Source organism: Podarcis tiliguerta (genome assembly GCF_965153285.1).
Source record: "Podarcis tiliguerta genome assembly, chromosome: 3".
NCBI lineage: Eukaryota > Metazoa > Chordata > Lepidosauria > Squamata > Lacertidae > Podarcis > Podarcis tiliguerta.
Genome location: NC_139536.1, coordinates 63,637,095 through 63,652,582, shown reverse-complemented (window position 1 = coordinate 63,652,582; position 15,488 = coordinate 63,637,095). Strand labels below are relative to the sequence as shown.

The 15,488-nt window shown below is 42.0% G+C and overlaps 1 long non-coding RNA gene across 1 annotated transcript; it reads left to right on the top strand.

Annotated features, from left to right (window-relative positions):
* The first annotated feature begins 1,293 nt into the window (after nucleotides 1-1,293).
* LOC310675042 lies at nucleotides 1,294-14,262 on the top strand. Its single transcript, XR_014509878.1, has 3 exons — nucleotides 1,294-1,465; nucleotides 4,603-10,812; nucleotides 10,869-14,262. It is a non-coding gene; the product is annotated as an uncharacterized lncRNA (long non-coding RNA).
* Nucleotides 14,263-15,488: the final 1,226 nt, after the last annotated feature.

The following is a 15,488-nucleotide window of genomic DNA, read 5'->3' as shown; positions in this document are numbered from 1 at the left end:
GAGTATAGTAAGTAAATGCATAATATGGACAAAATGTTGCACAACAGAGAATGCTATGTTAAATTAGCCATATGTAAAGTTTACAATGCATGTTCTAAAGCTCAAGTAAAAGTGTGATAGGACCCATTCTGGTTCTTCCTTTCATTCTGGGTTCACCTCCAGATTGTCAGCGTTTTGTGGAAAGGATTCTAGCGCATACTGAAAACACAGGGATATGCAATTAAAGTGCTCTGCTGCTCTAGCACAGGAAATGCACTTAAAAAACAACAACAGAATTTTTATGGTTAGGAAAATGACTGGGAAATCCATTGAAAAGTGTGGGTTGAACGAATAATAAAGGGAAGATGTATAAACACAGCACAAGCAAATTAGGAGGAATGTTCAATCAAGACTAGGCGTGGTCCAACCCCTCTGTAAGCCTTGCACAAGCAAATCTGGGTGAATGCTTAATTAACAGAAGACTTCCCTCGTCAAAGCCCTCCCCCACCCAATTTGTGAGGCAATCTCATTTGGGCAGCCTGCTATGAGCTTTTCTTGTGTGCTTCACCTGAGATACTCCTTTACTCTGGCATGATACACACATTCAAGGCATGCCATGGTTCATGAGTTGTTGTTATTGCTTTGGCTCTTGTTTATATGCATGAGCATGGACACAATCCTTTCCCAATCACCGATCACGTGTATTTTAAAAGGAAATCAGAATAAACGTCACCTCGGATGCTTTAGTCATATTCTGTAATCCTCCTGCTTCAAAATTCCAATATGGCTCAGATGAAATGGTCCTTGTGAAAGGGACCTAGCCCACTGAAAGAGCACAGGCTTTGCAAGCAATCATTCCAGGCATCATCCCTCTCTTGTCCTGGAGAAGTGTAGCAGGCAGTGTAGACAATATTGAACTGGATGCGCAAATGGTGTGACTTGGCCTTACATGGCAGCTTAGTGAGTTCCTATAGCCTCTGAGCAGCAAAGATACATTACAGTCTTATTGTTATTTTTACATGTTTTGCAAATCCAGTGAGATACGACATGGCAAGCTTACACTGCTGTCCTCTAGATTGCTCTCTCAGGCTTTCCATTGCCACATACTAGCATACTGTGCCTCCTCAGATTCTCCTCTCCTTGGGCTTCAGCAGGAGAGCATCCTCCCACTCCTCTGGCCAATCAGGCCTTGCTGGCTTGTCCCCCCTCCCTCCCTTCTCAATCACGCAGAGAAGGAAGAGGATTAACAGTTGGTTCCCCGTGTGCGATCAAGTTGCAGCCTGCTTGGATTCTAAAGAAATGAAGAGCTGCTGTAGCCTGCTTGTTGGATGAACATGGCGCAGTACGAAATCTAAAAGCTAAATGGCTTGGAATGAGAATCAAGAGTGAGCATCCTTCAGTGCTGACAAGCTTTGTTCTGCAAGACCTGTAGGGCAGGTTAACAAGGCCTCCAGGAGCTGATACTACACAGTTAAATGGAGCTGAAGTAAGTCAGAGAGCAGGAAGACTGCAGTGAGCTGCTTAGCATCTGCCACAGTCAAATTCAATATAGTTATCAGTTCTTTGGTCTGCCTTGTAATGACTGGGTCTGAGGACAAACGTCAGGCCTCAAGCACAATAGCACCATTTTATTACGACTTGCAGGGAGAAACCTCTCTTCTTGATCCTTAACCCATCATTGCAAATGTGAGATCTTCCAGTCTCAATCATAATGCAGTGTCCTTGTTATCTCACGGAGGCCTGATGGTGGCAGGACCCAAATCAGTGGTGCTTTTTCACCTGTAACAACCTCTAAAGCTTTCTCTCTTCCTAGCAGGGTTTACAATCAGCAGGGAAATAAAGAAACTGAGAATTTTCTACAACTGATAGGTGATGGATTAAGCCATGGGTAGGTAAACTAAGGCCCGGGGGCCGGATCCGGCCCAATCGCTTTCTAAATGTGGCCTGTGGACGGTCCGGGAATCAGCGTGTTTTTACATGAGTAGAATGTGACCTTTTATTTAAAATGCATCTCTGGGTTATTTGTGGGGCCTGCCTGGTGTTTTTACATGAGTAGAATGTGTGCTTTTATTTAAAATGCATCTCTGTGGGGCATAGGAATTCATTCCTTCCCTCCCAGCCCCACACAAGGTCTGAGGGACAGTGGACCAGCCCCCTGTTGCAAAAGTTTGCTGACCCCTGGGTTAAGCTGTCTCCTCTCACCTGCCCACCTTTAAACGTTCTCCCTTATTTGATAGGGATCCAGCAGCAAACCACTTCTTCCTGCACATGTGCTGCTATCATGGCTAGATCGACTCTCATTCAAACTATTCTCCTGACCTACAAATAAGCTTGCATTGCTAATTCCCGGTTGGCAACAGGCTGCTGTTCCTTTAGCATAGTCATTTCCAAACTATGCACTGTGAAAGAACAGCTCGTGTGCTTTGAGAAATAAGCTCATTCAATCATTAAAAGCTGCTGCGGGCCCTAAGTATCCCAAAGGGGAGGCTGTATATGCATCTATGGGTGGATTACTATTCTGGCCTTGCTTCCTTTTAATCAGTTTCTGCTTGAGAGGGGCAGTTTTGCTGTGTCTCTGCACCGGGTGTGATTGATTTAATCACTCCTGAGCCACCCATGTGCAGTGTTTACCTGCCCTCAGAGGAAGCTGCCTATAGGATCCTGGTATGAGTTGCTGCTCTGAGATGGCCTCCTGCTAATTAGGACACACACACCAGTGACCTACAGAAACACAGGGGTTGAATACCAGCTGTTTTATGGTATCATGCAAAACGGGGTGTTTCCCCCCTCTCTCTGTGTGTGTGTGTGTTTTGGCAATTTCATTGCAGATTATAGTTTTGTTTTTTGTTTGCTTGTTTATTGACTAAAGATGCTGCAGTTTAACACAGTAATCTCAGCAGTGAACATAGCACATGCATAAAATGGCAGAAAAAAACTTAGCAAACATCTGGATTGTGATGCACAATAAACAATGGTTGAGCTAGACACCAGAAAGGCCCTGTGTAACCAAAAGAGAGCCCTTAAGCAGCCCTCTGAATTAAAATATTGAATGGCGTTTGCCATTCTTGCGAAACAAGAAGTTTTACAACCTAGATGCAGCTGCAGTAAATGCTTTCTGGCAGAAGCAGCACCTCTCTGGTTGAATGTTAGGACTGTATATATGGGGCAAGTAAACTGACTTTATATACAAAGACCTTGAATCTGGCCTGGTAGTGCAGGGTTTAAGCTATTGATGGGGTGTTTGTTTCTTTTACAATACAAAGCCCAATAACTAGAAATGAGAAAGAAAATAATTTTACAAACAAATCTTTCTAGATTGTGATGTGGAAGAACAAAAAAGCATCAATCACAAATGCATCTTGTGCATCCCTGCCAGAGTGAGTAATTTGGGGAATGCATTTTCTTCTTGCTGCTGCCAGACTCACTCTCAAGCTCATTAATTCAGCTTCAGATAATGGCAGAAATATAAAGCACTTTTTCTATCAGCAGGTTCTAAACAAAGAGGGGAAAAGGTAAACGATAAAAGACCCAGTTCTGTTTTCTGCACTACAATAGAAGAGTGCAGTCCAATTTCCATCTCTTCAGACCACTGTTCATTGTGGAAAGGAAGTAGAGAGCCAGCCTTATCATTAGGCAGGGTTAGGCAGCCATCTTAGGCTCCAGGGTGAGAGCAGCTGCTGCAGACCTCTCCCCAAGCTATTCTGCTTTGATAGTCTTTGATGAAACTTTATATGCAGTTGTAAAAATAAATTAAATAAATACTAAACTGCAAGGACGCACACTCCAGCAAGCATCATATATATATCTGCATTGCTTTTCTCCCATGATGCATGCCTTGAGCTGGCACCGGCATTGCTGCAGTGCAGCATTGCACCAAGTAGTGAGTAAGCAGACAGCATCAAATTATAGTGATATTAGCTCTATGGTACAAGCTGTCTTTTTGCATAGGAACATTGGCCCTGGTTGTTAGCATCCATTTGAAAGAGAGAGAGAAAGCACATAGAGTGTGAATCACAGCAAGACTGAAACCAGAGCCAAGAGGGAATGCTGTTAATGAAGGGGAATGCAGCTCAGTGGTAGAGCTCATGCTTTGTATGCAGAAGGTTTCAGATTCAGTCTCCAGTCAAAGGGATTGCACCAAGGAGAGCTGCTGCCAGTCTGGGGCCTTATACATTTTTTGGACTCTCATCTTTCCCAGCTTGGCCTCATGACCTCTGGATGAAGCAGCAGTCTGGGTATGGAGTTGGGATTGCAGGGGCACCAGGCTTATTTCAGGGCTCTACAGTGATGTTTGGAGATCAGGAGACCACTGCACCTGAGGCTGGTAGACAGGAGACCCCAGAAGGACCTCCAGCACCCCCAGGGCCTGTAGGACCAGAGCCAGAACCCTCACTGGCATGAGGAACCCAGTGCCTCCCACTCTACCTCACCGGTCCAGCAGTGCAGGGCATGCACCAGGCACAAGGTTAGGAAATGTAAGATAAGTCCATCTTCAGGCCAGAGGGTTGACCCTTTTAAGAATCATCCTTTTTCCACAAGGGGTTAGAGGTAGAGCCTAGAAGAAGTCATATGGAGGCAGAGGTTTAAAAGACCTATTTCCGCTCTCTGTCTTTGTTGTTGCAGGTTACGTAACTGGAGCTATCTGTGGTTCTCCTTGCCGTTCCTGTGGAATCCTACATCAGACCAGAACATGATATCTCCAATGGCTGTGCTAACTGGGGCTGATGGGAATTGTAGTCCAAAATACCTTGAGGACACTAAGTTAGGGAAGGCTAGAGCTGCCAATATGGGGCTGAACAAACTGAAGTAGCTTCATCTGACCAAACGTTTAGGAAGATCCTAGGAGAGCTAGCCCATGGCGTGCTGGTCAAGCTGGAATGTGAATGGATGAGGCTATTTGAAATGGATTGGGCAATGAAGCTTGGAATCAGCAGGCAGGAGACAAGAGAAAGAGACAAGACTGTGAAGAAAGGCAGCAGGCCAGCCTTGAATAGTGCCAGGGCTCAGTCCCAGCATTTGTTTTCATTGCCAAGGCTCAAATCCCTGGAATTGATGAGCTGATGAAAGTGCCTCTGAATAATAGAGCAAAGTGCATATTCCTCACCCCCGAGTTAACTACACAGAGTCTTCATGTATCAAGGACTACCTACATAAGGGCTTTCCCGAGGCTTACTGGAGACCCACATCTTTTTCAAGAAAGCAAGCATGGAAGTCAGGCAGGAAGAAGAGACTTGCAACAGTGCAGACAAAGCAGGAAGGTGCCGCTTAAACAAAGATCCAGGCAGGGAAACATTTAAAGGAGTTTATCACCAACCTCCATTTTCTTGTCAAAGCAATCCTCTGCCAAAAGCAGTTACTGTATATGTTACTGCATATGTTGCTGTCTTATCATGAAATAATTTAAAAGCCTGTTATCTATTACTCTTCTCAGGGTGGTTCAGTGAGTCTGTTTAGTCAATAATGCGACACATCCTCTCTCATTTTCCCTTGAGCTAGGAAATTAGATGAGGGGAAGAAATCAATGCATGCAGACAACGCAGTAATTTTACCTCATGTTCTCTGCGGTTGCCCTTCTGATACCTTGGCCTGTAGTGGTGCTTTCACTCATGTAAATTTCTCTATGAAGGCTGAATGGTAATTCAAGACACTAAAGCTCTATTAGGCTTCAGAATTAATCCAATGACTCAGCTTTTATATGGCTAACTAAAACTGGAAATAATGGAGGAAAATACTGGAGGAAAATAGTTTTTTAAAAAACACAAACACCAGTGGGCAAGCACTTTGGATTACTGCACTGTATTTTGCTTGTATATTACACAACAGCAGTGTGCTGCCTCTTGCATTACATCAGTTTGCTTCTCCTGGGGTTAATTGAGTTTGTCTCCTATCTAAAGAGAACAGTCTAGACCAAAAGACAAATAAATATAACAGACATCCCATGCACATCACTGAATCGTACCTCCCAGAAAAGAGAGTATCTGGCTTTTAAACTATCAGTATTAAGCTGACTACCTGGCAATTTTCTATAAATTATAAGGTTTATTATTACACAACCCTTCTGTGCCCCCCAACACTCATTTTTTCACACATTAAGAAATGCTTGATTTCTCAGAACTTTTGAAAAGTCTCCAGTTTGCAGCTGATGTGATAAACCATGAATGATCTTTATCATTCTTTTAATTTTGTTTTATGATTGACCTTATCTTACAGATTTTTATGTACTCTTGTTCAGCTCTTACATGTTTCGGACAAGAACAACTCGTCACATGACAAAATATGGCACGTGGAAGGACTTAAAGTAGTCTCCAAATGGAGCTTGTGAACTACAATTCAGCCACAGAATATTTGCTTATATTTTGTTTGCTTATAGATAACATAGTTTGGGTGATGAGTTACATGTTTGCAGGAATATGGGGATCCCCCACACATCATATATTATTGTAAGCAACTCTGAGTGTCCTTGACAGATAGATGGTTAGGATATAAGATTCAAAATGCTTGATCAAGTGTGAGATAGGATATTAATACTTTCTTTAATAAACCCAACATACTAGTTACCAAAGTGTATGAGGGCTGACACTGACTGATGTCTGTACTCTAACTAGTGAACCACTGAGGATCCTATCACAACTTTGAGATCAGATGAAAATGGCTCAAGGTAGTTCTTGCTTTGAAAGGCTATCTGTGAAAAATGATGATTGGCTGGTCCTTGGCTACATACACACCATATATTTAAAATACATTCTCCCTCTCACCCTGAAGAATCCTGGTTGCTGTGGTTTGTTAAGAGTCTTGGGAATTGTAGCTCTGGGGAAAACTACAGTTCCCAGGATTCTTGGCAGAGGTGTGTGCTTTAAATGTATGGTGTGTATGCACCTTTTAAAAAAAATATAATCATGAAGTATCTCCTCCCGCACCTTCCTGTCAGACTGCTGTACACTCAGCACATATAATTTTCACATGGATAGTTTGCCCACACCTTGGCCAAATTTCAAGTCCCTCTTCAACATGTATTAGAACATATGAGCAAAGCAAATGGAAGAATGTAAACATGACCAAAACCATATTTTCCTTGCCACTCCTCCACCCTCTCTGCTCTTAAATTCTCCTTCTGGTATTTTCCACAGGCAGCCTCGGGGATAGCATTTTACCATGGGAAATTAATTAGTTGTCATTCTCTGGGATTTTATTTTTATTTGTCTTAAGATGTTTGTCTTTCTTTGGCACAAAAATGAGCTGTTGCATTTGTGAAACTAGCTCAAAGAGGAAATTCTAAACACATTCTGTGAAATAATAAATGGAACAAGCTACAATCTGACATACAACTGGAGGAAAACAATTATATCGGATACCTTCAACGCCAAATGCACTTTTTAAAAATAAAAAAATTAAAAAGGAGTAACAAAAATCAAGAGTCATTGCAGATGCTCAGGTCATGTCACAAAGAGATACATGCCAGTTTAAAACTGTGTAAGGAGGGAGTTTGTAGCTAGTTAAGATGCTACATTAAGAAATGGTTGTGGCCTCTCTCTTCATATTTTCACATTATCAAACCCTTTCTACACAAACACTCTATATGTGCCATTTCATTCCAGATACTTTTGCTTGAAGATAATGCAGGTAATGCAGCCTGCCACCTCAAGAAACAGTGAGGGCAAGGACAGATTTGATCTGGACTTGGAATGTCAACAAGATTTTGTTGCAGAACTCATTTGTTGGTTTTGATTACAGAGCTGTGTGCTACATTTAATGATTATATATGAATGGTAGGTGACGGAAGATGCAAAAGCCTTTAGCTGATTGTGGTTTCACTTGCCCGGGAACAAGATGAGAGAAAGAATATTTCAAAAGGACTTGTTTCACGTTGGTTAACAAGATAAAAAGTTAAAGAAAAAAGGGGAAAAAAGAAATCCCCCTAAAGGTCTAGTTCAAATTATTTTATTCTCCAATGCAGAAACATCTATCTACGTATTCAGGGGCTATTTCAGATTTCATGACGGGAATGCGAAAAGATTTGATCATCAGTGTTTAAAGGCCCACACAATGGCATTAACAGTTAAATCTCTTCCCTCCCCCACCCTGTCCATGCAATATACTTTGAATACAGTTGCTGTGGTTAATAAGATCTGCAATAATTAATGTAATTGTACAATAATCTCTCTTAAAAAACTAAACAAGTCACAGCCACATGGGCTGGCAAACCTTTCCTATCTCCTTCATTGTACAATGTCACTTGTATTCTTATACCTCATTTATAATATTATCCATTTCATTAACTCCTGATTTTTTATTTTTCTTCTTCTGATTTTATTATCAAAAGGTCCTTGTGTTGAACTTACTTTGCTGATAATGTATGTTTTTCACTTCATGTGCATTGTCCATTTTTGTTGCTCAATAAAAAAGAAACTGGGCAAAAAACAGCACAACAACAACAAATTGATTTAGGTCTTGGGCATATATACCAGAACAGAGCCATGTTATTGTATGGATTACACCAAATGGGTGAATTGGATCCAAATTAAGTATTTTCACATTTATTTCAATGAGATCCAGATTCAAGTAATGTAGCTCAAACCCCAGTGAATTGGCCAGAAAAACCAGTGCTTCTGAGGTATAATCACATGTCATCTGAAACACAGCCTGACTTCTTCCAGTCTTTCCTAAATGAACCCCCTATTCTGTCAGGAGTTACTTCCTTTGTGAAGAAGGTTCATCCCATACAATGGAGGAGGGTATCCCATTGACATGTGTTTAAAGCTGGAAAAGTTGCAGGTCAGCAGCTGAGTCCTTTGTGCCAGAGATGGCAGGTGCCTTTGCTGGTTCAATACTTCAATTCAGCTTCAATCAGGTTTGTAAACCACATGTTGGATTTATTTCAATGGCTATGTAAACCGCAACAACACATTTCAGAAGCAAGGCAGCATAAGAAAGCCTCAATATGTGTTTGTGGCTAATTTTATTTTCAAAAGGGCATACATCTGCACCAAGACACAGGAGGGGAAAGTGGAGAATGCTGTCTTGAGTCTAGAATCCCCCTCCCAATCCAGGTGCTCTCAGTTCCGGGTGGAATGGCCAGAGTGCCTAATGGTTACATTTCCCCCCACTAACTTAAGCTGCTTCTTGGGAAAGGAAGTGACTCTAGTTCAAATTACTAGTAACTGGTAGACCTTCATGCCACCATCCTTGGTCTTCCCTGAAATACCCTTCCCCTTCTACCACCCGCTTCTTTTCCTAACCCTGTGATTACGGAATCAACTCAGAATTGGTTGGCGCAAGGCTGACGCAGGAATTGGGGAAGGGATGCTGAGCCCATCACCAATGTCATGGTCCTCTGTGTCTCAAACTATTGCCTCTGAAACTGTCCTTCCAGAAACAATTCGCGTTGCTTCCTTGGAATTCCCAGCAGGACAGCACGGCATATTTGAAACCGTACACCACACATTTCAATCACAATCCTCCTTTCTACACTCAACTGCTAACACATTTCATTCCATCGTTACTGCTTAAAAGAGCTGTAGCTATCAGATCAGACTGAAGCTTCTTTTGCAAGCCATCAGCTGCTGTTTGCCACGACAGCTCCATTTAAACATGCTTAGTGGAAGCATCTAAAATCAACACAGCCAATGAACGAACTACCTATCTGCATTTTGAATTCAAATGCCAGGTACTTATCTAAATGCTAAAACAAACAAAGAAGGGACTACACATTATTTAATTGAGGAAAGGAGAACATCCTATTCAATTTGCCATTGATCGATTTAAAATTAATTACCACAAGGGTTTCTTATGGCGTAGTTCAGTAAGTAAATACCATTGAGTTCAATGGGACGTTCCAGGATAAGTGGGTATAGGATTGCAGTCTTAATTAGGTCTATATACAAGGGGATGCTACCTACCATTCCTTAATCTTACATTGTAGCTGTCATTTGATAAAGTGACAGAAATCAAAAGCAGACTAAACTACCATGCTATCATTTGATGAACGAGCTTTGAAAAGATAAGCCAACATAGGTTAAATGGAGGATTTACTTCATACAAGAGTGCAGCAACCTTTTCCACAGTAATTCAAGCATCGACATAGATTTCCAAATGGTTTTCCTGTCTTTGCCTTCAATAGCCTCTTTTGGCATGAACCTGCCTATGCATTAAGCTCCACATCTGAGACCCTCCTTTGGATTTCACCTCTGAGACAGGTTTGGAGAGCAGCAATAATAATTATTCATTATTATTATTAGTTATTAAATTTGTTAGTTGCTTAATCTTAGTTGCGCAGTTAATTTCATTGTACACAGGTTGTACATTGACAATAAAGGTGGTATCATCATCATCATCATCATCATCATCATCTTGCCCAGGGCAATCCAAACCAACTTACAACCAAACAAGGGACGGGGCCTTTTCGTTTGTGGCTCCCTGCCTATGGAGTACTTTTCCCACTAAAGCCTGCCTGGAACCAATATTACTATTTTTGATTTTTTTTTAAAAAAAGAATCAGGTGAAGACATTCCTCTGCTCCCAGCCATTATGATAGGGTGTTTGTTATTATCTATTTCTGGTGATCTTTGGCTATTGACTGTTTCTTGTGCTGATGCTGATTGTGTCAATTTTTATGGGGTAGGGTGAGGTTTTTTATATGTTGCTCTTTTTATGGTATTATTTCAAACGTTGTATGTTTTGTATTTATTGGAAGTCACGTCAAGTCTTTTTTTAAAAAATGTGTCAGGAGGAAATTCAAGTGATGATTTCCCCAATATGCCTAGTGGTAAAAGCTTCACCAGTGAACTTTTACATGCCATGAAACTTGTCAGAAAATAAGTTGGCTCCTGTAGATCAGTCTTATGACAGTACCGGTATATATGGGCCAATAATCTTATCTTAGTTTGAGGCAGTTTCATATGCAATTAGAGGGGCAGGGGAATCCTCTCAGATACCTCACAGGCAATTTTTAAAATGTTTTTATCATAATTCATTCACAAGGCAAGTCAGCTAGATCATACATTGCCTGTTCTGCCAAGAATTGGTACAATTATATAGTATAATCTCTGGTCACTTTTCAAGTATTCTGTGAATTTTTCTGTCAAAAAGAAAACTGCACAGTAAATAGTCAACATGATTCCCCCTTCAGACAAGATCAGCTCGTCTGTGGGATCACTGTGACACGGAAATAATTTGGAAGAGGAATAGTGGTGCAGTGGTGCAGGTGCACACAATTATTGACTGTAAAACTCATGTAGCAAGTGTTCCCTCATTCATCAGCTGCTTAGCATATGAAACTGCCTCAAACTAAGATAAGATTATTGGCCCATATATACCGGTACTGTCTCTTCAGTTCTCATAGAAGAAACCTTTCCTAGCCCCTATTACCTGAGATTCTTTTAAGCAAGAGATCCTGAGGGCAGATCTGTGCTTGTAGAGCTGGAGAAGCTTCTAAGAAAAGCAACCAAAATGACAACAGGACTGGAGCAACTCATTTGGGGCTTTTCAGTTCATAAAAAAGTTGAGTAAATGGGGCTGGCACACCTGATAGAAGTGTATATGTTTACACATAGTGTGGAGAAAGTGAATGCTAATGCTAGAACCCAGCATCATGCAATGAAGCTGAATGCTGGTGAGATTTAGGACAGACTTCTCCACATCATGGAATTAACTGTCATGAAATGTCGTGGCTTTAAGATGATTTGTAGAGGATAAGGCTACTAGTTGCAGTATTGATGTGCTATCTCCACTGCTGGAGGCAGTATGCCTCTGAACATGTTACTGCGAATCCTAAGCGAGGGGTCTGCTCCTGCACTCATATCCTGCTTGTGGGCTTCTGGCGGCAACTGGGTGGCCATTGTGAGAACAGAATTGTTTTAGCTTTTAACTCAATGGTGGAGGACCTGTGTCCCTTCAAATGTTGTTGGAGCTATAATACCCACCAATCCTAGCCAGAACAGTCAATGATAAATATTTCAAGCCAATAAAATGTTAGGGTCTGATCTGTTGATGGGTTAATGTGGCAAAGAATTTTGATTTCTTCTTTTTCTTCAAGCAGGGTAGTGTCTGACTTTTCTCATGACAAGAGTAATAGTGTCACTATTTTGGACAGACCTATTTCCTTAAAAATATTACATTCACCCTAGTATTCCATGTGGGTTGCTGTTCATTTGTCTTGCAAAATTCTCAGAGAGATGAACATTCACAACGATGAAGGCAGCATTTTTTAAATGACACTTAACAAGGCAGTTCAGGAGGATCTATATTTCATTCAGACTCTTAGGAAGAGTGTATAAATTGGGCTACGCACATAGCATATTAACAGCCAACAACATAGAGACAGATGATGGCAAATACATGCTTCTAATGCCATCAGTCTAGGATTTCTGGCACCACAGCAATCCTATCTTGATGCAATATTTATGTACTCTATGTCAGGCTTCTGCCAGAATGAAAGCTAACCTCATAACCGAGAGCCACTCATAGTGCTCATGGGAGCAGAATGTGGCAGTTGCCTTGGCTCTCTGAAGTCCTCCAGTACTTCATTGGTTGATAATTCTGCTGCTTTCATTTAAAATGAAGTGATGAGCTCCATCTTCCTAGACTTGAGATTTGACTGCAGCCTGGACAATCATATTGGGGGAGAGAGTGGGGATTGGCTCAAAAGCACGGCTTAGGTTAAGCCCTGCCACTTGCCAAAATCCTAACATTAATGGTAAATATGACTTAGCTACATTTTTATTACATTTCAGGGGAAGTGCAGAACCAGCATGCACTCATCATGTTTAATAATAATAATAATAATAATAATAATAATAATAATAGTAATACTTATGTGCTGCCCATCTGACTGGGTTGCCCCAGCCACTCTGGCATGTTCTCCTTCATGTCATGGAGTTCATCTTACTACATGTCTGGGCAGCATCAGTGTGTGTTTCATCATCTCAATTCCACAGCGCTGACAGCAGTCAGCAAGGAAACCAACATGCCAACAAGTGGGTTGTTCTAGAAGCCCTGAGGCCAGTGAAGGTATCGTTCTGCCCTAATGCTTTTAAAGCCAGGATTTGCCTGGCTTCCATGCACCTGTACACAGCCTTCATGCACGTAGGGAAACAAGCCTGGAAGCAGTATCAGCCAGAGTTTCCACATATATGTGACCCAGGAACTCTTGTTAATGACTTCCAAACAAGCAAGATTCATAAGTTTTAAATCATGGCTTGTTCAGAAGCCATTAACAATTGCTTCCTGGCTTGTTTCTTTGTTTGCATAAAGGGAGGAGCAAGTGGTAGGAGTGAGCTGCACCAAGCTCTAGCATAGTGTGGTTTATAAAGGCAGGATTTGATGGTGTAAGTGCAGCTGTTGTCTGGCTATCCATCTCAATCTTTCTCCTCTGTTCAACACACACGGCTGGTTGAACAAATCTATTAGAGTCCATTCTCTGAGTGATGTTATAGCAAATGGCAAACACAAGCATTATTTTTTGGAATGTCTGTGCACTGATAAAGGCCTAATGTAGGTGTAAACACTAGGTTTTTAATTCTGAAACATAGGCCTAGCATAGTAAAGTTTAAAGAAGTGACGTTTAAATAAGCATTAATGAAGACTCGATTCACTGAGCGAAACTGCTCCTGGTACATTCCATAAAATGCCTTTTCACTACAGTTACCCCCCAAAATGCATTTCTTAGTTTTTATATATCAAATACTAGACCTGTGAAACCTGTAAAAGATATTCAAAATATTATTATTGCCTGGGCTATATGCTGAACTTTCAAAATAAAACAGAAACTTTTTTATGTGTATATGCAAGTATATAAACAAATGTTATAATTTCAATATCAGCACTGGAACTGAGTTTCTCTCACCTAAATACAGTTATGCTTCCTATTTCAACACATGCACCTACAAACACATATCATGCATACAGCATTTCTTCCTGCTCTTTGTGGGGAAAGTAAGAATATACAGGATTATACATTATGTAATTTCTTTTTAAAAAAAGATTGAGGAGATAACTATGTCATTCAAAGGGAAAAAAATGGCTGCGAATTATAAAATTATATATACATATGAGGAAGGGGCATCCTTATCTAGTTGATAAAAACACTGAAGACTGTGGAAGGATGGTCTAAGAATTGAAACAGTGACTCCAACAAGTCCAAGGGCAAGGTCACCGTTGACCAAAATACGATTACACAGATCTGGTTGTGGTCAGGAACGTGGAAAAGAGAGTCCATATGGAGATTTAATAACAGCACCAGATCCATTCTTGAGTTCAGAACCACTGAGATCCCGCAACAGAAGTTCAAGAAAGTTCGTTCAAGGCAGCTCTTCTCACAGCTGGTGGGGCTGATGGCGACCTGGAGGCCCACCTGGAAGGCAAACGCCTGTTTGCTGGCCGAGCTGGCCGAGAGAAGCCTTTCGCATTTGACTGCTTAGCTGGCGCAGACACCTACAAATACAAATGTGGCTGCTTGGGTAACAAAGTCAGAACAAAACCCCTCAAAAAGCATTCATGGAATTTAAAGAGAATGACTAGCCTTACAACAGGTGGCCGCTGGCTATTAAAAGGTCCAGAGAATGTGTTGTTTACCATAACATAGCAATGCAAAGATGTAAGGTCAGAGGAACTCCTGCATGTGTCAAAGAAATGTGTGGCACGCTGGTAAGACACAAAATATGCATGGGAGACTCTAAATGATAGCTAAAACACACAACCCTCTCTCTGCACATGGCCAAATCTGGATGAAGTCAAGCAGGTTGCGGAGTGAACTGGTTGTGTGGTGGCTCCATCCCTGATGCCACTCACACCTCTCAGCATACAGTCAGGTTTTCAAAAGCTTATTGCATGTTGATGGGAAACTGACTGTGTGATGCAACCAGATGCCCACTGTCTTGCAGGGACAGCTGTGGCTAGGCACAGAATTATGGGTGGGCAGACTCTGTGCCCAACTTCCTATTCCGCAGTCACAAATTTAATTGTGATGACTTTGGAGCACATCTGGTGACTTATCTGAAAGTAACCTGATGTGTTCATTTTCAATCAGTAGGGCTTCTGGGGACCATTGCACTCCCAATGATGCCTTTCAGAACATGGCAGAGCCTAGAAGACTCCCTGAAATGTTTCTCTGCCACCACCTTTCCCTAATTTAGCAAGGGGGGTGTTAATAGATGAATCTTGGGAAATCATACAGTAATGGCTCAGGCTTCAGGCCATGCAGTGGCGGAACTTCATGCTCCGGCACCGGGGGTGGAGAGCAGGTGGGGGCATGGCTGGCACGTGTCCCGGGGGCATGGCATGCTGCCTGGGGGATGGCACGTGTCGCAGGGGCGTGGCACGCTGCCTGAAGGCGTGACGCCCAGCACGGAGGGAGGGCAGCCGTGATGGCACCCCACTGGGATCGTGGTGCTGGGGGCAGTGCGCTCCCCTCCCCCCTCTTCCTCCGCCAGTGAGGCCATGGTCAATGCTGTGAGCATGTCTATGAATGCTCTGAAGTAGACAGGAGCATAGGAAGCTGCCTCATACTATTAGAC